The sequence below is a fragment of the Pan paniscus genome, chromosome 8 (assembly GCF_029289425.2).
Source record: "Pan paniscus chromosome 8, NHGRI_mPanPan1-v2.0_pri, whole genome shotgun sequence".
Lineage (NCBI taxonomy): Eukaryota > Metazoa > Chordata > Mammalia > Primates > Hominidae > Pan > Pan paniscus.
Genome location: NC_073257.2, coordinates 90,953,621 through 90,976,727, shown reverse-complemented (window position 1 = coordinate 90,976,727; position 23,107 = coordinate 90,953,621). Strand labels below are relative to the sequence as shown.

The window sequence follows — 23,107 nt, the reverse complement described above, 5'->3', positions numbered from 1 at the left end:
AATAATATTTGTTACAATGGGTATTACTGCCGCAATAATGCTGCATAATAATCATCAAAGTTCAGAGTTCAAAGCAATCATTTATCCTCATTTAAGTGTCTGCAGGTCGACTGAGGGTTGACTGATGCAGGTTGGCCTCGGCTGGGCTTGGTTCCAAGCTGCAGGTTGGGTCCAGGTCTGCTCCATGTATTCCTCAGCACCCTCGGACCGTCTTGCAACCTCTAGCCTCTACTTTTCATGGTAAGGATGGAAATGTAAGAGTAGTAAGTGGGAACAGAGGATGCTTCTCAAACCTTAGACTCAAAATTGGCACTCTCATTTATACCACTTTCCACCACAATCCACATGGCCAAATTCAACATCAGGGGGATTGGAGGAATACTCTGTCTTTAGGAAGAGAAACTGCAAAATCACATGGCAAATGACACAGATACAGCAGGGTGAAGACTTGCACAATGATGTAAGGGACACCATTGGGCACCCTTTACTTGTCCCTGACTGATGGGAATGATTCTAGTGATTTGTCATTAGAAATGATCCTGGGTTTTAGCTTGAGTTGTGATATCTCAATCCATAAGATCCTATTTTGTTAAAAGTTCTTAAATCATGAAACAAAGTTGGATTTTTGTCAACTTATCTTTTAGTATATATAGAGAATTGTATGGTTTTCTTATTGATATTTTAATACCATGAGTTATATTGATTCCTTCATAAAAAACCATCCTTGCATTATTTAAATAAACCCCACATGGTGTTAGCATATACCCTTTTAAAATATATGTTCTGCTTGCTAATATTTTATTTAAAAATTTTGCATTTATGCTGTCTTAAAGATCATACTATAGTCTTTTGTCTCACCCTTTCGGCTTTTGTTTTTACTGTTTTGTTGGATTCTTAGATTTAAGTTCTCTTCTCCCTCTCTACAATATTCAGGAGCAGTTTAAATAGCATTGAGTTATCTGCTTCTTGAAATTCTGATGGATTTTTACCTGTAAAGCTTTCTACAACTAGTGCTTTAATGGATAGTGGCTTTTTGACAACACTCTCAATTTCTTCTCTGGTAATTGGACTCTTTAGATTTCCTATCTTTTCTAAGGCTAGTTTTCACCATTTATGTTTTTTCTTGAAAATCACCCATTTTGTCCATGTGTTCAAATTTATTTTCAAAGCATTGAGCTCAGTAATCTATTACAATTCTTTTAATTTCCTCTATACGGGGTAATTTCCCCATTCTCATTTCTAGTTATGCATATTTGTGCTTGTTTTCTTGATTAGTTTAGCTAGTGGTTTTTCTGTTTTCCAAACCCATTCTCTGCTTCTCAGAAACTTGCTCCATGCTTTATCCTCTCTGTGTCCTGTTCTTTTCAAGTGTTTCCCCTTCATCTTTCCTAATAGCTCATAATCATTCTCCAGCTTCTTCTATGTCAAAGGCCTCCAAGTCCAAGTTGCCCCCTCTAGCAGATGACTGATAGCTTTATTTTCCAAGGCTTCCTGGGAGTGCTTTCCTGATGTCCATACCGTAGAGTATTTCCTGAGTGTTTTCCAGAGTAATTTCATAGAATTACTCCTCAATGACAGCATCTACTTTTGTCTTCATGACTCCAATTAAACTGCTCTAGTTGAGGTCATCTGTGATCTTCCTCACAGCCAAAGTCATGGGCATTCACATCTAGTTACTTTTCCTGATTTTCTGTGACATTTGCCAATACTGACTATTCTCTCCTTCTTGAAATTCACTCTGCCTTGTTTCCGTAACACCCGCTCTCCTGTGATACCTCCTATTTCTCTGTTTCTTCCCACTTCCTTTAAAAAAACACATCTCTTCTTCTGCTTACTCAATACACGTCTGATTCTATAGCAGGACCTCACCCACACATGCGTGTCTTAAGTGACAGCTCATATGCTGATGACTCCCCAAACTCTATCTGCAGCTCAGACCAGAGCTCCATTCTCACTCTCTTGACCTGTCCTTTTGGGCACCCTAGTTCTGGACTTCATTATTACCCCCTTGAAATTGGAAATAATCTCCCCTCTCCCCATGGTCTTCTTTCTCTAAGAGAGCCGCTTCCATAATATCCTTTCCTGGGAATGTTCTGAACCACAGGCCTGCCATTTCACTCCTCTACCTAAAACATTCAATGGCTTCCTTTTGCTTTTAAGAGCAAGGTCGACCACTTTGGCTTTCTCCATGACCTCCAGGCTCTCCAAGCATCACCTCCTGGCCTGCCTGCAAGCACCTTTGCTCTAGTCATCAAGTCACTTGAGGTTCTCTGATCATCTTATGATGCTCCATGTCTCTGGGGATTTTCTGCATGGTTTCTACTTCTTGGAATTGGTTTTCCACATTTTTTTCCTGCTTTTTGAAAAATTAGCTTAAGATTTACCTGCTTTGAAAAGTTGTCCCTGACTCCTCCCCTGGTCTGATTTTGATGTCTATCTTGGGAGAGCCTCCTACTCCCAAACCCAGTTCTCCATCCTCTGCTATATTCTAAAACCATTTCCCTTTTGTCTTCCAGAAGGAAGTCATCTCTGGAGATAAAGAGAGTGAGCCCAAGCCACAGAAAGAAAAGGAGAATGAAGACTGGGAGCCGTGGCTCACCCCTGTAATCCCAGCACTTTGGGAGGCCCAGGCAGGTGGATCACAAGGTCAGGAGATCGAGACCATCCTGGCCAACATGGTGAAACCCCATCTCTACTAAAAATACAAAAATTAGCCAGGCATGGTGGCGCACGCCTGTAGTCTCAGCTACTCGTGAAGCTGAGGCAGGAGAATCTCTTGAACCCAGCAGGCAGTGGTTGCAGTGAGCTGAGATCACGCCATTGCACTCCAGCCTGGGCAACAGAGTGAGACTCTGTCTCAACAAACAAACAAACAAACAAACAAACAAACACCAAAACAAAAGGAGAATGAGCAAGGGCCTTGGAGTTGTACAGACCAGAGATGGCATAGCAGTGTGACACTGGTCTCTCTGAGACTGTTTCCTTATTTTTGAGGTGGGGGAAAATGAATAATCCTTGCACGTTGTTGCTAGGGTTAAATGAGATTAATGTATGTGAAGGTGTCTTCCACATGGAAGTTAAGTTTTTAAAATGCACTTATTTCTTTTTCCTTTCCTCAGTGATTTTCCCTACTGGGCCACAGATGATTTATTAAAAGGTTGCCAGGACCAGAGTCCTTAAGGGAATTAAGAAGTTGGGGAGTAATGACCACATCAAGTGTTGGTGAGGATGTGGAGGAACTGGAACTCTTACACACAGCTGGTAGGGATGTACAATGAAACGACCACTTTGGAAAACAGTCTGACAGTTAAAAAAAAATTTAACATACATCTATCATATAAGCCAGCCAATCTACTTGTAGATATTTACTCAAGAAGAAAGAAACATGGCTACACAAAGACTTGTACATAATATTCATAGCAGCTTTATTTGTAATAGCCAAAAAACGCAAATGTCCATTAATAGGGAAATGGATAAACAAGTCATGGTATACCCATACCATAAAATATAACTCTGCAATAAAAAGGAATGAATGATTGATATATACAAAGACATGGGTGAATCTCCAAAAATTATGCTAAGCAAAAAGAAGGCACACAAAAAAGCACATGCTGTGTGATTCCATTGATATGAAACTGTAGAAAATGTGAACTGATCTACAGTGATATAAAGCACATCATTGGTTTCCTGGGGACAGGGTCAAGGGGCAGGAGGGAGGAATGAAAACAGGGAATGAAGAATCTTTGGGGTGATGAATGTGTTTGTTATCTTGATGGCAGCAATGGTTTCATGGCTTAAACTTACATCAAAGTTTATAATATTTTACATTTAAAATATGACATATAGTTTATTGGAGCCAGTTAAACTTCAATAAAGCAGTTAAAGAAGAAGAGTTCATGGATAAGACAAATGTAGCTCCTGCTCGTCCAATATTTCTTCCCCGTTTCTTTAGCTCAAGGGAACCCAAATTTTGTTTTGGGTGGCAGTGCAAATGGATCATAACTGGTCTAAGCCACTTATGATCATCCCATTATCCACTCTGCCTGTCTCCTTTGCAGCTGGGACTGGCCATATAACCTAAGTTCACAAAGACCTAAGATGACCTAAGTCGGCTGGTGATGATTCTGGGAAAGCTTTGGCTCTCGCAGTATAAAGGGGGCTTAGAGTGGCTGTTGCAAAACTTTCCTCCTCTCCTTCCTGCTTGGAGTTAGAACATGATATCTGGAGCTGCAGCAGCTATCTTGTCACCTTGAGGGCAAGGCTGAGAGAGCTGTAAACATGCTGGCCTTCATTTCATGCAGCCTTTGAGCAGCTACCTTCCTCTGGTTTTGATGTGCAAGAAAAATGCTCCCTATTTGTTTGTTTCTATGCTGCAAATAGTTTTCTCTTATTTGTAGCTGAATACATTCTCACTGTTATAACTGGGTTGGTGTTTCAGTTATTCACTGCTACATAACAAACTGTTCTAAATTGAAAGCATAAAACCACAACTATTTTTAAATTCTCAAGGTCCTTTGGGTCAGGAATTTTGCTAGGGCACAGCAGGAATACCTTGTCTTTTCTCCATGATGTCTGGGGCTTTAGCTGGAGATGGCTGCAGCAAATCGATTATAGCCAGGTGTCTGGGGCTGCTATGAGATTTGCCGAGGCTGGGATGTCCGCAGTGGCTTTTTCATTTACATGTTTGGTGCTTGGGCTGGGACAGCTGGAGCTCTGTCTGGCATCACTTTCTCCATGAGGCTTCTTTGCATTGCTAACTTGGGCTTCCTCACAGCATGGCTGTCTCGGGGTAGTTAGACTTCCTATGTGGTGGTTGGCATTCCTCAGAGCAAGTGCACCAAGAGGGGAAGCTCTTTTAAAAGTTCAGCCAAGATCCAGCATAGCTTCACTGCTGCTTAATTCTACTGTACAGAAAAGCCACAGGCCACTGAGATTCACTGGGTGTAGGAATCCCACTTCTCTTTAAGGGAATGGCATGCAGATACAGGGAGGGGAGGAGAGGATGGCAGCTGTCCTGGAGACAAGATGGGAAGCAGCTGCGAAGCACACAGGTGTGTGAGGTCTGCTTCTGGCTGTGACTCCTCCTGTAACCTGGTGTGCACACTGCCCACTTGCAGTTTCCAGGGCAATGTCCAGACTCCTGATCTCAACACAACTTTCCATCTGGCCCTTGCCTTTGGCCTTGTGGAACTCCTTGAATATTTCTTACTGCCCTCATGTGCCCTTTAGCCTCCAGGCCTTTGAACCTGCTGCTTCTGATGCCTGAAGTGCCTCCCAATCCCTTCCCTTTGTGATCTCCTACTCATTCTTCAGGCCTCAGCCCTGCTCTTCCCTCTTCTGGCAGATTCCCTGATAGGCCTGGTGCAGGTTGGGCCTCCCTGACTCTGAGTTCACACATCAGCCTGACCAACCTCTACCAAACCCTCAGTGCGTGTCTTCTGGGTGGTCTGTCTGACCCCTAGAATATGAGGACTTTGAGAACTGAGACCTGTAGCCTCCATCTTTGTACCCCTGTTCCCAGCACAGTGCCTGGCGAAGAGTAGGCAGGCAGGCAGGCACTGTTTCTGGAAGAAAGGCAGGAAGGCTGTAGATCTATACAGACTATGGCAAGGGATTCCCCCGGGGGTTCCCTGTTGGCATCCTCTCTGCTCCCAGCCCTCCTGGGAATAGCTGAACTCCAGGGCTGTCACTCTTATACCAGAGCCATGCGGAAATACTCAGTGGCTGTAGAATAGCATGTGTTCAGCCCTGGCGGGGCTCAGAGCTGTCAGCAGCCCCCCTCACACGCTACCCCAGGGCCCAGGCTGCATTTGTCAGATCAGCTCGTATGCCTGGCTGATAGGTGGGGAGCCCTGCCTGGCACTGCAGCGAGTGTTCCTGATGGATCTCTGGGGCTCCCGTGCTTCCTGGCTTCCCGTGGAATCCAACACATTTTAAAAACACCTGTTTGGCACCTGTTTGGTGCCCAGTTCGCTGCTGGGCAGTGAGGAGACAACAGAAAACCAGATAGGTAGCAGAGCAAAGGCATGGAGGTGAGAATGAGAGGGGCCGGAGGACAGGGAGCAGGCTGCAGAATGGGGAGCTGAGGTTGCGGAAAGTGGTCAGGACATGGCCAGCCCCCAGGATATTCTGCTCCAGCTGGTTTTCAGTTCACATTCCCTGCACGGCCATCGTGGCTGTTCCCAGCAACTCTTCTGATGGGGGATGCCCAGGCCTTACAGAATGCTGCATGTGGTGAGCGCCGTTCCTTCCTTTTCAACCACAGGAGGAAGTCTGGTCTTTATCCTAAGAGCAATGGAGAGTCACTGAAGAGTTCTTTGTAGGGAGCAACATTACCAGATTTGGGTTTAGAAAGGTCGCTCAGGCTGCAGATGGAGAATGGGTTGGAAGAGACACGAAGGAGGCAGGAAGACTGTGGGAGGCTGTTCCAGGCTCCTTGAGGACAGACTGTGGTGGCCTGCAGCACATGGGGGCTGCAGGGATGGGGAGACATGGAGGGATTCTAAGGGTGTCTGAAATGTGGACTTCCCAGAGCCTGTTTCTGGGAGGTTGGGAGTGAAGAGGGAGAAGGAGGCATCAAGGATGATGCAGGATAGGGTGGGGGCTGGGAGTGCTGAGTCACATGGAGTAAAGGAATGCCACGGTGAAAATGGTAAGTTCAGTTTGGCCTCCTCCACTCATGCTTGCCTGCCTTGCTTTCTATGAAATCTGCAGTTAATGAATGTGTACTTATTTTCCTGGATACTGGGGGAGGTAAAGGAAGATCTTTTCCCATATCTGTGCTGTGAGTGACCCATCATCTACCCTGTAGCTCCATGAAGGTCAGTGCCATTTGTGAGCACAGAACCTACATTTTCTTTGTATGGTGATTCGGCATGCACACATGAGTCATTTTGGGACGTGGACTTAGGTAGCATGCTTGCTCTATGTTAGGAAGCTTTCCTGGGGTATCACTCTCTGTAATATGTACATATGTAGGTATACAGATGGATGCATATGTGTATATGTATATATGTATGCGTGCATGTGCATGTATTTTATATATATATGTATATGTATATATGAAGAGGCAGAGAGAGAGAGCGTGCATGCACACTGGGCAAGGGAAGGAGGCTTCACAGAGGTCTTGAAGCATGAGTAGGAGTTTGCCAAGGAGATGAGGGATGAAGAACATTCTAGGCAGATGGAAAAGGAAAAGCAAAGGCATGGAATGGAGACTAGAGAGCTTAGAGAGGGCAGAAGGGGAATGGCTGGAGGGGAGTGGGAAGAGAGGCTGTGGTCAGGTCTCAAAAAGCCTGGAATGCCACTCTCCAGAGGCTGAGTTCCACCTTGTAGTATACAGGAGGACTTATGAGTTTATTTCCCAAGTCATCTTCATTTCATTGATAGTGTGTTAATTTCACAGCATGTATTAAGAAGGATTCTGAGGTGGCAGCATCCCCTCTGACTGCAGGGTGGAGACCGGTCACTAGAGATTTGCCACATCTGCTGTAGGACAGGGAGAGCCACTGGAGGAATGGACAGGGTTGGGGTGAAGGAGCAGGGGCTCGGGATGTGTGTTGTAGAGGATCCACTGGAAGCTCTGGGAGCATGAGTCGTAGGGAGGCAAGGCTGAGGCCACGCTGCCAATGAGCCAGCACTCAGTTAAAAAATATCTGAGGAACGAATGAACCGCTGAGTGTCTGCACGGCAAAAAGTAGACTTTATTGTAGCTGCTTCTGTAATGAGGACGTGCAGGAGGAATAAAGAATTTCCGTGGTAAACACTGTCAGCCTTCCTCTCCCCTTTAGCAAAAATACCAGAGTGAAAAAAAAATACAGAAAACATGCATGCGCGCACACACACACACACACACACACACACACACACACACACACAAAGCAATGACCCCACCAAGGGGCACTTTCTTTCTTCCCTTCTCTATTCCCTGTGAAGTCAGAGCATAATTACTGAAAAGCATTTTTGACTGAATTTTAGATGAGCATTTTGACAAAATATAATATTGGAAACAATCTTTATCAAACATTCATGTGTAGTGTGAGAGATAAAGCCCGGAATCCATAATTCATACGGCGTGTGTATTACCAAGTGTGCATGAGAGGCTGAATTTCAATGAGGCTGCCTGAACAATATTTTCTGCCAGACGTGGGCTTTCATAATTTACATTATTCACTAGGTTTTCCAGAACAGTAAATCTTAAATATATATTTGTGTTGGGAAGAGCTTGTGTGCATGTCTGTATACACACAGAGGGACGCACACCCGTTTGGGCACAGAATTGGCGGATACATGTTCCAGCTGGAGGGGCAGGCAGTGACAGCAGGGAGCCTCAGCATGGCGGATGCCCAGGGCTCCTTCTGGAGGACGGCCCACGTCACCATGGACTCCACAGCTCACTGCACAGGCATTAAATCCGCCCACCCTGTGGTCTCCATCTTCAGACCCACCCAGCACCTCAAGTGGAGTCCTAAAATAAAATAGGACCGAGTGCGGGCATTGCTCCGGATGCTGAAGAGCAAAGCTCCTCCAAGTTCACCCTCTGCACCGTTCAGGCGGTCATTGTACCGAGTCTCCAAGGGCTAACGTTGGAAGGGACGCTTATAAAGATTGTTGAATTTTGTCTCATTGTGATATGAGTTGGACAGCTCGTGGAATAGCCTCTGCTTGTATACAGTAGAGACAGGAGCACAGGGCCTCCGGCATTTTCCCCACTCCATCTCTGGAGGGTCACACTGCTCAGAGGTCTTCCTTGGAGGTGAGATTGGGCTTCTTCTCATGATCACTCACTGTTGCTGTGCCGGTCCGTGAGGTCCCGCAGCACAAGTCTGCTTCCTGGAGCACAGGCCCATCCTTCAGATCTCCGAGTGTGGCATCGCATCGTGGGATCATCCTTTTCCAGGCCTTTGTTCCTTCAGCCTTTCCTCACATCGCTTTTGTAGTGGATGCTGGGGTGCACTGCCCAGATCCCCTCCGGGGACCGAGGAGCTCATTCTGCTGCCCAGAGTGTGGGCCGCTGCTGGCTTGAGGCTGAGTCCCTCCTCAGGAGTTCCCCTGAGCAGGGGGCACTGGCTCCCCCAAGGTCTTGCCCCTCCCCACATGTAGGGGAGGAGGACACAGCCCAATTGAATGACTGGTAGACACATTCTCTGAAAAGTCATTCCCAGCTCTAGAGCCCCCGGGGCTTGGCTGAGGCCTGTGCTGCGGCTGCACTGCAGTTCAGCCTCTCTCTGCCTGGCCTGGAGTCTGTTACTCCCCACAGGTATTGATCCCCAGACATCCCAGTACACTTCCTGCTTGTAAGTCCTCATGGCAGTCCCAGGAAACCAAGCCAAAGAGGGCCAGAACGAGGAGTGGCCTGAGGAAATGGAATCTAGCTAGGATTGTGGAGCTGGATCACCTGTTGCCCAGTGGGCACTGAAGACCTCATCACAGGCTGGAGGTGGAGGGCTAAGAGCTCCTGGCCCATAGTTTCAACTGTGGGTGCAATGGCTGGCTTTTTCTCTGTTGGAAAAACTGGGATGGAAGAGAATGCAGGGAAGGCTGCATATTTCAGGAGCTGGAGAGGACTGGGGAAATTAGTAATTATAAGGACAATGAAATTGCATGGCTCTTACTGAATGCAATCAATGGATCGGAAAAAAAAACAATAAAAGGCTGTAGGTGATTAATTACCACTTTAAGGCAAAATGTGCAAGTTGTGGGCTTCCTCCGCGACATAAAGAGATGCACTTGTCCAGCAGTGGAGAGATGAGAAAGCTGCTTTTCAGGACCCAGACTTAATTCTAAGGGTGAAGCTTCAGAGAAGCGCAGCATCTTCTCTGAAGCTTCAGAGAAGACTGAATTCTCACCCAGGGTAAGTCAGCCATGCCACAGTCACAGCCTTGCTTGGGAAGGAGTCGACTATGAGACTTGGGGTCAATGAACTTGAACACTTTGAAGCTCCAGGGCCCTGGAATCCTCTGGGCCTGCCGAAATGATTGTTTTCCAGCTGTGAAAGGCTAACGCACTGCCCGGGCTTGAAGTTAAGGTAGAGGCCTCTGTCTTACAAGACAATGTGCTACCGATGCAACATCTACCCCAGCTTCCCTCCCAGACACTGGACCAAGCCACTGCACAAACCAGGAGGGTAAGTGCCGAGCCTTCAGAGGGAGGAAAGGAAGTTTGTGCAGGACACACCACCAACCAGGCAGGTCCATGAGTGGATGCAGGGCACACTGAGGGGCTGAATAAGGAGCAGTGGAATAAAAAACCAAATGAGCGAGAGTTTATCAACATAGGGCTTCTCCCTTAACAGAGGATTTCACACCCTGCATGGACCCTGAGATGTGTGCTGCCTGGTGGCTCCTGGAAGCTTGGCAGGAGATATGGCCCAAGCTATGTGAAGGAGAAATGCCAGAATTACCATGGCAAATGTCAGGAGGAGGAATCAAAACCTCTGAGGAGTGGGCATGCTGGAGAGGATATTCCATGGAAGCTAGAAAACCTACCAAATGACTGTGGCCCACAGAAGGGCCCCGATAGCTGCCATTCACCAAAGCACTGAGAGATGGTACCAGCATCAGGGAGGGGTTCAGCGGTGGGTGGCCTCTGTAGGTCAGGCATGGCCTCAGGAGACATCATTATAGAACTGGGCTCTCTGATAGCAATCAGGATGCTAGGAGGGAACAGAGGCCAGGGGTGGTGCTTGGCTGTCAGAAGCAAGGTGGGCACAGAGATTGCGATGAGCAGTAAGGTCAGAGTGGCAGCAGGGGGGCCTGACCTGCAGACTAATGTGCATGGCTAGTAGAATGTGATGTTCTTAGTGTAGAGTGACCACTTGTGTCAATTTATCCAGGGTGTGGGACTTTCAGTGCTAAAACCAAGAAAGTCCTGAGCAAACTGGGCTGAGCTGGTCACCCTGTTCTTGGGAATGCTAACAAGGATATTGTTTGGGCTACAAAATAAAAAAAATCAAAGATGGATAATCAGGAGACTAAAAGTAGTCTTCAGCTTAAAAAAAAAAAAGAAGAGTGAAAACATGACCCTTTGCCCAGTGTCTGGATCTGAGCCAGTCTGCTGACTGCAGGAGAGGGAGGTCCTCATGAGGAAGGACCCCACCTCACCATGGCAACAGTGTCCAGTGATGACTGCCCATCCTTTTAGGACTTGTATACTGAGAAATGGTAAATACCAGCATTGACCTTGATAAACAGGGACTGGGGTCATCCTGGCCACTGTTAGAGAGGATGCAGATGAGGTCAGGTCATTAATGCAGTCCTAGCACAGATCTGATTCCTGTGGACCCACAGCATCCACAGAGCCACCCCAGGGACATTTTCCCAGTTCCTGAATGTATAACTGTAATGAACATACCTGTATTTGGCAAACCTTCTGCTTTGGTGCCTTGGACTGTGAGATATAAGGTATCCCAGTGGGAAAGGCCAAGTAGAAGCTGCCAAAACCCCTTCACTTCCATCCACAGCAAAGAAGGAATGTGAAAAACAATATTGCATTTCAGGTAAGAAATGGCAGAGATTAATGCCACCTTGAAAGTCCTAAAGAATGCAGCGGTAGTGGACCTCATTCTTTTACCTTTTAATTCACCAACTGAAGCCTACAAAAATGAGATGCACCATGGAGGATGAGAGTAGGGTACCACAATTTGACTAAGTAGTGGCCTCAGTTGCAGTGCTGTGATTTTGCTAGAGAGATGAACACAGCTTCAAGAAGACGGTGTCTGATCATTGATCTCTATTATGAAGGAGCACCAGAGCAGGTCACATTCTCATGGGGATGAAAAATTGCATACATGTAAGCTCTTTCACCAGGCTTAGGTAACACTCTTGTCTTCTGTCATAATCTAGTCCAAGAGGTCTAGAACTATCTAGACAATTGGTAGGATATGGCATTGGTCTGTGGAATTGATGAGATCCTGTCAATAAAACTGAGTAAACAAAAAGTGGCAAGTGTGTCCAAGACAATGGGGCAAGCATCTGATGAGATCTTTCTTTCTGCATCATCCAATGACAGGAAGTGGAAAGGCAAGAGCAAGAGAGCACAAGAGGGAACCAAACTCATCCCTTTATAAGAAACCCATTACCATGATAATGGCAATAATCTAATAACAGCATTAATCCATTCATGAGGGCAGAGGCCTCCTGGCTTAATTATCTCTCAACTGGCCCCACCTCCCAATGCTGTTGCATTGGGGATTAAGTTTCTAGCACATGCCTTTTGGGGGACACATTCAAACCATAGTAGGGCCTCTTTGGTTTCTGGAAGCAGTATACTCCACACTTGGGAGAACTGCTTCAACCCATTTATCAAGTGACATGACAGGCTTCCAGCTCTGCAGGAAAGAGAATTGTAAGCTACACAACTTGATAGACTTCATGGTATTGTAGGTATCTGTAGTAGAAGAAGAAGTGACGTGGAGTTTACAGTAAGCTCTAAAAGGAAAATTGCTGCATAGAGTCCTAGGATTCTGGAATAAGGCCATGCCACCTGCAACAGAGAATTATACAGTATTCAAAAATAACCCTTAGCATGCTACTGGGCCCTGGTAGAGATGGAGCCCCTGACCATAAGACATCAAGTGACCATAAGACATCAAGTGACCATAAAGCAAATTGTCCAGCATGAGCTGGATTCATATGGAGCCAAAACGTCATAGGATTGGGTGATACCAGCAGTAACATGGCAGTGGCATATCTGGGATCAGGCATGAACAGAGCCAGATGATACCAGTAATCTGCCCAAGAAGGAGGCCCAAACTCCCCTATAGTCTGCCACAGTCAATCAGCTCCCATCTGTGCCTGCAAGGGTGGAGTTCCTTAAGACTAGCTGAGGGGGGTAGAAAAAAGCCAAGCTCTGTTTATGGATGTGTTGACTTGGTATCTAGGTATGAGCTGGAAATAAACAGCTGATACATGACAGTCCCATTCAAGGGTGACCCTGAAAACCAGCAGAGGGGAGAAATCCTCTCAGTGGGAAGAGCCCTGGGCAATGTACCTGGTCTATCTGGTCATCAACTTTGTGTACAAAGAGCAGTGGTTCAAGGTAGAACATATATGGACTCATGGGAAGCAGTGAATGAGTGAGCCATTGGTCACAGTTCTAGAAGGAGAAAGATCAGGAGAAGAGATAAAAAGGCCCAGGAAAGACCCACAAGGATGAGACAATGGGACTTGTTATGGAGTGTGAAGACCTTTCAATGACATGTTGACACCCATTAGAGAGTATCTGCCATAGAAGAGGCACCAGGTGGGCAGAATGATTCAAATCGTTGGTGTCAGCCAGCCTCTGTCATTGGCAATCCTCATGCTGGCAGAAATGGACCCATGAACAAAGAAGTCATGGGAGCAAGGATAGAGGTTACACATGGTATTCACAGCCTGGGGTTCCTACTCGTTAAAGCCAATGTAGCTACTGCCATTGTCCAATGTCTTCCAGTAACAGAGACCAAGGCTGAGATTCTAATATGGCACCATTCTTCAAAGAGATTAACTGGCCACTTGGTGGCAAGTTGATTACATTGAACCCCTTTCATTCTGACAGGGAAATTGACTCATTTTGATTGGAATGGACATACATTCTGGCTACGGGTTTACCTCTCTTGTCTGCAGGGTTTCAGCCTGCACCCTCATCTAATAGCTTATAGAATATTTGATCTAGCAATCTAGGATCCTATATAAATAACATTGCATCAGACCAAGAGAACCACTTCACAGTTATATAAGACTATAGGAACCTTTGAGATTACCACAAACTATACCACCAGACCCTGCTGACTTGACGGAGTGATGAAGTAGCCTTTGAAAGTGCAGCTGAGGCATCAGTTTGGAGATGATGTCTGTGAGCATAGGATATCATTACCCAGGATGCAGTGTGCACCCTAAATCAGTGAGCACTAAATGATCCCCAGTCAGTAAAATGCATGAGTGTGGGGAAAAAGGGGTAGAAGTAGGAATGTCTCTGTTTACCATCACTCCCAAGGACCCATTTGGGGAATCTGTGCTTTCTGTCTCCACAAAACCAGGGTCTGTGGGTCTTGAAGTCCTGGTTTCCAGAGGGTGCATGCTTCCATCAGGGGACACTGGAAAAGCCCATTAAACTTTAAGCTACGGTATTACACAGTGTCTTTGGGCTGCTTACATTGAGGGACCAGCAGGCAAGGAAAAAGTGTCACTATTCTGGCAGAGTTAAGGGACCCTTGTTGTCAGGAGGAAGTTGGGCTGTTGTTACGCCATGAAAGAACAGGGAAGAATGTATTTGGCACCAAGGTGATACACTAGGAAGTGTTTTGTTCTTTCCTGCCCAGTTTTGAAGAGGAATAAACTGGGTAATTTGAGAAGCACAGACATCTGTGAAGTAAGTACCTGGGATCCAGAGAGGCCTGAAGGATGGGATGGCAGCCAGGGATTCAGACCCTCTAGGAATAAGGTCTGGGCATGATATTGGATGAGCACAGAGACCACCATAGGTGCTAGGTGCTACTGAAAGGAACCTAGAGAAGTGGACGAGGGGAACTGAGAGTGCTACATGCAGCAGTGGTGGCTGTCATCTGTCCCACTAACCTTCCTCCTATAAGTCTCCCCAGGAAAAGAGACAACTGGAATCCAGGAGTCAGAATATGCTGTTCCCAGAACTTAGATGAAACAAGCAGATTTGGGTGGTGCAAGGGGTGGACTGTAGTAGATGCTGAGATGTACTGCCCAGGCTGTCCTTCAGGGTTAAGCACTCATTCCCAGAGCTTCCAAGAGTGCTGCTTGCTCATGGCTCTAAGCCAAGTCTCCCCCTAGGAATTGCACTTGGCCAAAAGGAGCTACCGTGTCCAAGCTCTGTTTGTCTTCTGCCTGGGAGCAAGCCTCCTCCATGGCTGGGTGATATGAGGCACAAAGCTCCATCTGCTTCACCTCAATTCAGAGCAATTTTGAAGGGGAGTTCCAGCTCTCCATAAGTTTAATAAGGCTTTCATTGCAACAGCAACACAGTTCTATTTCTCCCTCTGCTCAAATTTGCTTCCTTTACTCTCACAGGTGTTGTTCCCAGGAGCACTTCCTAATAAAATTGCAATACAGCAATCTCCATCTCAGAGTTTGTTTCCTGGTGAGCCCATTCAATAATAGCATGGTTTTGAGATCCTTTGCATCTGTTTTCTGCTCATGTTCTAGAAGAGCAATATCTGTCTTGACAAATGGTCAAGACAAATAGAAATAGAGCAATAATTTTTCAGGATAAAATAGAGGACTCTCACCTCCCTTATGTAGGCACTATACTTTTATTAATGTGGCCTAAGTCAGCAATAACTCTTTTGAAGCCACGCCATATAGTTAACTTTTCTAAACTCATTCTTTTTTTTTTTTTTTTTTGAGACAGGGCCTTGCATCATCACTTAGACTGAAGTGCAGTGGTGTGATCATACCTCACTACAACCTTGAACTCAAGCAATATTCTTGCCCCAGCTTCCCAGCTAACTAGGACTACAGGAGCACACCACCATGCTCAGTTAATTTTTAAATTTTTTGTGGAGACAGGGTCTCACTATGTTGCTCAAGCTCGTCTTGAACTCCTGGCCTCAAGTGATCTTCCCACCTCAGCCTCCTAAAGTGGTGGGATTACAAATCTGGCCTAAAGTCACTCTTGATTCAAAACTCCATGTCTTTTCTAAGCCTTGCTGCTGTTAAACCATGTGTCCCTTACCAAGAATGTGCCATCAGCTTTTGGGGGATCAAACACCGGACTTTTGCTACCACTTATCATTCCTAACTGCTGAAAGCTTTTTGGATCAGACTTTCATTTAATTTATTTATCTTTCCTTTCAAATTTATATCATTTTCAAATTTGATAAGGCCACCTTCCATGTTCTTAATTCAGGCTGTTAATGAAAATTCACATCAAATTGCTCCAGGCCTTCCCAGGGGTTGGCTGTCTCCTTTCTAGAGTGGGAAAGAGAGCTCTGTGATGTCTAGAGGCATACGTCTATTCTCTCTTCTGCTGTGGGTCTCTTTAGGAGCTTATTGTCATCATTGCCAACACCTATTGGCCCCTGTCTCTGTGCTGCCATCTTAAGCACTCTAGCTCACTCTCTGGCTTCATCCTCACCACAGCCCTGGGTGGGAGGCACTAGCTCTACTGAAGTGCTCTAGAGCGATTAAATGACCAGCCTGAGGTCACACAGCTGTTAAGTGGCAGAGCCTGGATTCATACCTGGTTTGGCTGACCACAGAGCAAGCTGATGACTTGTGTTATCTACTATGATGCCTCTTCCAGGAAGTGACTTTCAAGGCTGGCTCCTTCCCGTTGCAGCGTGTGAAGAAGTCTGTGGAGGGATAGGTCACTTGGCTCAGGTCAGGAGACCCAAGAGAGATGCTGAGCTCTGGAGAGACAAAGACCTGTGGTCCCTGAGCTCTTTGGAGAGAAGAAAACCTCTCAAAGACAAGACAGTAGAGGGAGGGGTTAAGCTCACTTGGTCTTACTTTCTTTCGATAATAGTAGCACTTACTGAAGGTGTATTATGTGCCAGGCACTGGCAAAGCCATCTACATGTACTGCCTCAATTGTTTCTCCAATACTGGTAGGAAGTATCTGTGGCACAGAGAGGTTAAATAATTTGTCCTTAGTCACAAAGATAGTTGAGGAATGAACCAGTGTCTTCTCAAGAGAATACTGGCCTCTTTGTCTCAGTTTACAGATGAGCCAACTGAAGGCTAGAAGAGGGACAATGACATTGCAAGTCACATTGTAAACCAGTCGCAGAGTCTTCATAAAACTCTACCTTCTGCAGATTGTGTTGTCACTTCCCACCATTGTTCTGTTAGAATATGGGCTCCACAAGGGCAGGAGTTATTGACTACTTTGTCTATGAATTTACGTGGTGTCCCCAACTGCAGTAACACTGCCTGTCACAGAGTGGGTGATTAATACATTATTTATTCACAAAAGTGTGTTTGTGATCTCTATACTATTGGCCAAGTGCCCCACAGCCATGTGACAACACATAACTGGTTATACCCATGTGCATATGCAGTGGGTCAGCTCTATCACATACTTTGCCCAAGTTTTCCCTACCAGGCAGCTGATACTTGTGAATTCTCTGGGGGCATTTGCAGGATGTTCTTCTTCCCTGGAACCACCCAGTTTCAGCCATTCTTTGCTGAAACCCCAGCCTGAGCCTTGCTCAGGTAGGAATGTGAGGGGGAGACCTCCACTGTTCTCTGGGCAGGTCTTGCTTGCTATCTTGTCTGTTATGCCACCCCCACACAGCACCCAGTCCAGGGCTAGGCATCCAACAGCCGGCTGCTAAGAGATCTTGCAGTTTCCTGCCAGGAACAGCTGGGATTTTTGCTGGGCAGGTTGTGTTGTTGCTGAGATTTCTCTCTTTTTTTTTTTTCCACAGAGAAATAGGAACACACAATGCTCCTAACACAACACTAAGAATCTGTCTCAGCAAGCCCCTCCATGAGTTTACAGTAAATATTGCAAAAAACCCACCAAGTTTTTAATTATGCATGGCCTTCCGGCCTGCAGGGAGTGACCGGAGGGAGCTGGCTCCTCTGGAGACTTCCCTGAGAGCAGTGAAGAGGACGGGACACTTGTAGGCCCTCAAAGAGCCTGGAATCTAAGCCATTTCTCGATTCAGGACAGACAGAGAGTACTTAGAATAACAAAATATTTATTTTGAGTTATTACTCAATAATAAAAATTAACTGGGTGGAAGATGTTTTGAATTGTCAAATTGCAGTCTCCTTTGCTCTGTCTCTTGGTGCAGATGGTGGCCTTGCTCTTCAACCACGTGGTCATCTAAGAGATGGTCAGTCATGGACTTTGTGACACAATGGCAGCATGGTACTCCCTACAGCATCCTGACAGCCCTATGCTGGGAGGTGTGCTCACCAGCCCTGGCCTTTCTACTCGATGAAGGGCCCAGTGACTTCAAGTGGATCACAAACATCCTGCTATGATAGAAATCAGCCACCTCAGCAAGAAGGCCTTCTGTTTCCACCTGTCATGTTCCTTCATTTTGCATCTTCTGCAGAGGGTCCTGTCTGCTCATAGTCCAGTTACAATAGTCCTGGTGGTCTTGCAAATGACTCATCATGCTAAACTCTTAATAATATTATTTATATTTGGCTTGTGGAATATTTGAGCTGTGAGGCCACTTGGAGGCTATGTAGTATTTTATCTCTTTCTATAGAGATATAGAGAGGTTCAGGGCCTTGTCCAAGGTCACACAGCGAGTAAGTGGCAGAGCTGGGATGCAAGGCCAGGTTGGCAGGCCCCAGCCTTTGTTGTCCTTCACTGGGTTGTGCTGCCTTTACAATAGAAGCCCAGAGAAAGAACTTGCCCAATTCATCCGGCAGATGGAAACCAAATTAGAACCCTGTATTACTTTGCTAGGGCTGCCATAACAAAGTACCACAAACCATTGGCTTAAACAATGGGAATTTATTGGCTCACAGTTTTGGCAGCCAGAAGTGCAAAATCAAGGTGTGGCGGGGTTAGTTCCATCTGAGGGCTGTGAGGAAGAATCTGTTTCAGGCCTCTCCCCTAACGTTTGATGATTGGCTGGCAGTCTTTGGCTTTCCTTGGCTTATAGATGCATCACTCCAATCTCCGCCTTCATCTTCATATGGTGCACTCCTTTTTGTCCATGTCTGTGTTAAAATTTCCCCCTTTAATAACAATAACAGTCATACTGGATCAGGGACCAGTGACCCTAAGGGTGACCTCATTGTAATTAGTTACATACGCAATGGGCCTCTTTCCAAATGAGGTCACATTCTCAGGTGCTGCGGGTTAGAACATCAACATATGAATTTGGGGGGCACACTGTTCAACCCATCACAAACCCTGATTATCCTCTAACATGGTATCCAGAGCAACTTTTAATCAAACAAATCACAATCAAATGGAATAAAATATGGGTTTCTTAGCAGCCTGGAAGAAACTATTAGGGCTTTAAATAAATTGAATAATACAACACCATAACTCTGAAATCCCTCCACTCAAATTGGCTGTGCCTGGGCCCGCTGTCACCGGCATGGCCAACTGTCTGTGATGGTCCAAAAGGGATGGATTGAGGGAGTCTAGAGAGAGGGAGAGGAAGGGTTTAGACCCAAGGCCTCCTGTCTGACATGTTTGAGGGTTTACTTGCTTGTCCAGCATGAGAGGGGGTCAGCTTTGTGAGGGCAGAACTAAAAATATTTGGTGGATACCAGTAGTGACTACAGAGTGAGCTCAGAGAAGCCCCCACTCAGTGGTGGAGCTGGGCCTGGGACTCGTGATCCTAACCACATGGCAGAACTGATGCCCACTTTAAGCATTTCCAAATTGTTTCTGCACCTGAACTGCTAGTCCTTTGAAGGCAGAGGTCTGCTGCCCCACTGCCTGCCTTACAATGCATTCTGATTGGAAGCCACTGGGCACTGAGGTTGTTATTGTAATGTGTAGAGCTTCAGCCTCTTTCCCCAGAACTAAAATCTCAGAGAAGCCCATTCCATATCATTGCTTTGGAAGCACAATGCTTCACTGTGGCCTCTCACCCTCAATCCTCTGCTCCCCCACCTCTCATCCCCCAACCATTTCTCCTTGTGTAATTAAAGGGAAAATGTTCTGCATGCATTTACCTTATGCTTTATCAAATAACAGAGAGATGAATTAAGAGGTCCATATTTCTATTTCAAGGTTCATGTGCTTTCACAAACTGTGCAAGTTGTGCTCTTAAAACCTGCCGCATCAGCAGGAAGTCTCTGCTCAAAACATAGCCATCTCTCCCCCTTCCTCTTTTCATTCCCCAGTGCAATTTCTAAATAGATGTGACGGTTAGGAATTCTGCATAGACAATTGTGAAATAATACTCACAGTGGCCAGGATTCTCTAGTCTCTCCTTCTCCCTCCCTCCCCTTCTCTCTTTCTCTCCCTCTCTTTCCCTCCCTTCCCTTTCCCTCTCCCCTTCCCTCTCTCCCTCCCATCCCCTTCCCCTGTCTTACTTATTGCTCAAGAAGGAATGCCGGGTTCTTGGCTCAGCTAACTGGACTGCAACAAACACTTATTCAGTACCTACTATGTAAAGATGACTACAGTAGGAACCACTGGGAAAACAAAAATATTAATACCTTAAATCTCTGTGGTTCCTTTTAGTTAACAAAACACCTTTACGTTCATAACCACATTGAATTCTTGCAAGAACCCTCTGACATGAATAATATTATTATTGGCTTTGCCACTCTGCAGTGAGGAAACTGAAGCTGAGATGGATTGAATAACTGGGGACTCTTCACCTCCAGTGGGTCAAGGACTCCCTTGTTAGACCAGTGAAGTCAATGAAGTCTGTCTCAGAATAATGGCTTTTAATACATAAAACCAAATACATAGGGTCACAGAGGCAACCAGTTATATTGAAATGCAATTTTCAAAATACAAAAAAGTCTATATAGTAATATATGTGCTTCCTTAGTAACACGTTAAATAACAAGAGCCTATTAACTATTGTAATTTTAAAGTAATGACTTGCTATATCAGGAATCAGTGAACTATGATCTGAGTTACTACCTATTTTTGTAAATAAAGTTTTATTGGAACATAGCCATGTCCATTCATTTACATATTGTCTTTGACTGCTTCAGAGCTGCAATAGCCGAGTTAAGTTATTGCAAGAGACTGCATGGATTACGATGCCTACAACATTTACTATCCGGACCTTCATGGAAAAGGTTTGCTGACCTCTGCTGTAGTCAATATTTTGAGATAACTGCAACAACTTTAATGGAATAGGAAAATGACTATGCTTTCTATGGGTGACAAATTTTCAAGTATCACCAATATTGTGGTTTGTTTCCTGCATGTGTGATTGAAGAATGTCATTTTTCCATCTGAGTCAGGGTATGGAAACCAGTATTTGTCCTAAATCCCGTGGTGTCTGGTATGGAGAATCTCCTAGTCAGGAAGAGCATGCACTCACATGTGCACATATACACCCCCACCCTCTCCTAGGAAGCAGTCTCTGCCTAGTGCTATCATAAGGAGAAAGAGTGACATGGAACTCTGGGGGAGATGGTATTGCTCAGCCTTTTAATAGTCTGAAGTCTTTAATAAATCCAGAGCCACCACGTGTGGTTGTATTGGTTGACACCAGGCCAAGAGGATGAACTCTAGCTAGGCTCACTAAGCCTGCTTATGTTGGGGGGTTTGGTGCCTTTCTCTAGTTATTAGAAAGGTGCCCTGTGGGCTGGTAGACAGCCTGGGTACATCTTCCCTTAAGCCACATGGATGGGCCTATGTTTAGGTTTAGACTCAGTGGGGGCTTGTCAATGTGTGGTCAGTTCCTCCAAAAACAAACACTTTACAGGTTCATTGGTAGATTGACTGTTGAATAGATCATAATAAAGAGAGAAGGTCATCATCATATTGAGGAATTTTAAATACTTCATTCTGCAAATTTTTCACTTACTCATCATTTTATGCACATCGTTCTTTCTCTCTTCCTAACAAACATTGGTTAATTATTTGCTATGTGCAAGCCTCTTGGCTAGGCACTTCACTAATACCTATGAGTCAGAAAAACTTTAGTCCTGGCTCTGTAATTTCCTAGCAATGTGACCTTGGGTAGATTCTACTCTATGCAATGGAAATCATAAATACACCTGCCACCTTCCTCACAGATCTGAGGTGAGTCCAAGGAGATAACACATGGAGAACAGTGATGGGGAAAAGTTGTTTCAGAAATTAAAAGGAAGGAGAAATCTCTGTAGTTAATGTTCTGACTGATTCATAGAGATAGCCTTGAGTACAGCCTCAAAAAATGGGCAGGATTTGAAGAAGCCATTAGTCAGTTGAACCCAGTGAAGACATCAAAATTGTGCCATGAGTGAGGGCTGGGGTGGTTAGGAAGGGGCTATGTAATCTTGCTGCCTCTCTTAGAAGCTATGACAGTGCACTACCTGCTGAGCTTTCAGAGCCAGCCATAGCCATTGCTATGAGATTGTGTTTATTATCATCATCCTCATCAACATTATTATCATTATTAATAATACAATATTTGGAGCATTTATGCACATTAATTTTAAACAAGCATGTGCAGTGGTAAGATTTGATGCCACTACCAATAAAAAGCCATAGCATGGATTTTTAATTTACATAAAATAATTTATGCTAATTTAATGAGTCCTTTGTTTACAACTGAGGCTCTCTCACTGCTGATTTGGGAGATATGCTCAACTGCAGCACACTGCAGAACTTGAAGCCCGACACACACATCCATTTTGCAGGGACACTCCTCCTACAGGGAGGGAAGAGCCACCCAGTCTTTTGTGGCAGAACACATTTAGATTCGGTAAGTTCTTATTTACAACTTACTCCCTTTAAGGGACTGTGCTAAGTGCTGGCCTGCTGTTAACTAATTTGGTTCTGACAATCACTTTGTGAAGAGGATCAGAGAGGCTTCATGTCTGACCCAAGATCAAACAGCTCTCAAGTGGCAAGGCTGTGAACAGTTTCTAATTCTCAGCTACTTTCTATACTCCTATAGCAGCCCTTAAGTAAGAGCTAACATGGCTTGGGACATGGTATGTCCAGGATCAACACTGACTGACTGACTGACTGAATGAATGAATGAATAGCACCATTACAGTCAAAAGTGGTTTCAGGTGTGTTAGCTCTCTGACACCTTGCAGCAGCCCTGAGAGGCAGGTCTGGCCACCTCTGTTTTACAGCAGAAGCTATGCAGGTGGGGTAATGGAGAGAGCATTGTGCTGTAAGCTCAGAGTTTGTCCTGTTGATTGTGTCACTGATTTATGGCGTGACCTTGGCCCGACCTTGACCTGGGTCAAAGTGCTCCCTCCAATTTCTCCATTGCCCCATTTGCAAGACATAAAGAAGAATCCCTTGTCCTTCTAATCTGATGGGCAGGAAAAAAAAATGAGAGTGTGGAGGGTACTGTGCAGGGTGTCTGGGAATTATAAGGTGGTATTTGTCAGACCTGCCTTGGGAAACCTTGAAAAATTGAATGGAAACCACTGGGCTCATTCATCTCCTTTTAACAGCCCCATGTCATCCAGCCTGGTCTTTTCCATTCCTGCTCTGTCCAATCCTGACAACATAATTTAGTTCCAGAGAACTTGAATAGAAC

General features: G+C 45.4%; 1 long non-coding RNA gene across 1 annotated transcript in view; it reads left to right on the top strand.

Moving 5' to 3' along the window:
• Positions 1-20,565, top strand: part of LOC117974650 (uncharacterized) — a 252,116-nt gene extending 231,551 nt beyond the window's left edge. The window contains exons 13-14 of the long non-coding RNA XR_010113194.1: positions 2,517-2,646; positions 17,750-20,565. This is a non-coding gene — a long non-coding RNA (uncharacterized LOC117974650). The remainder of the gene's footprint in view (positions 1-2,516; positions 2,647-17,749) is intronic.
• The last annotated feature ends 2,542 nt before the right edge of the window (positions 20,566-23,107 follow it).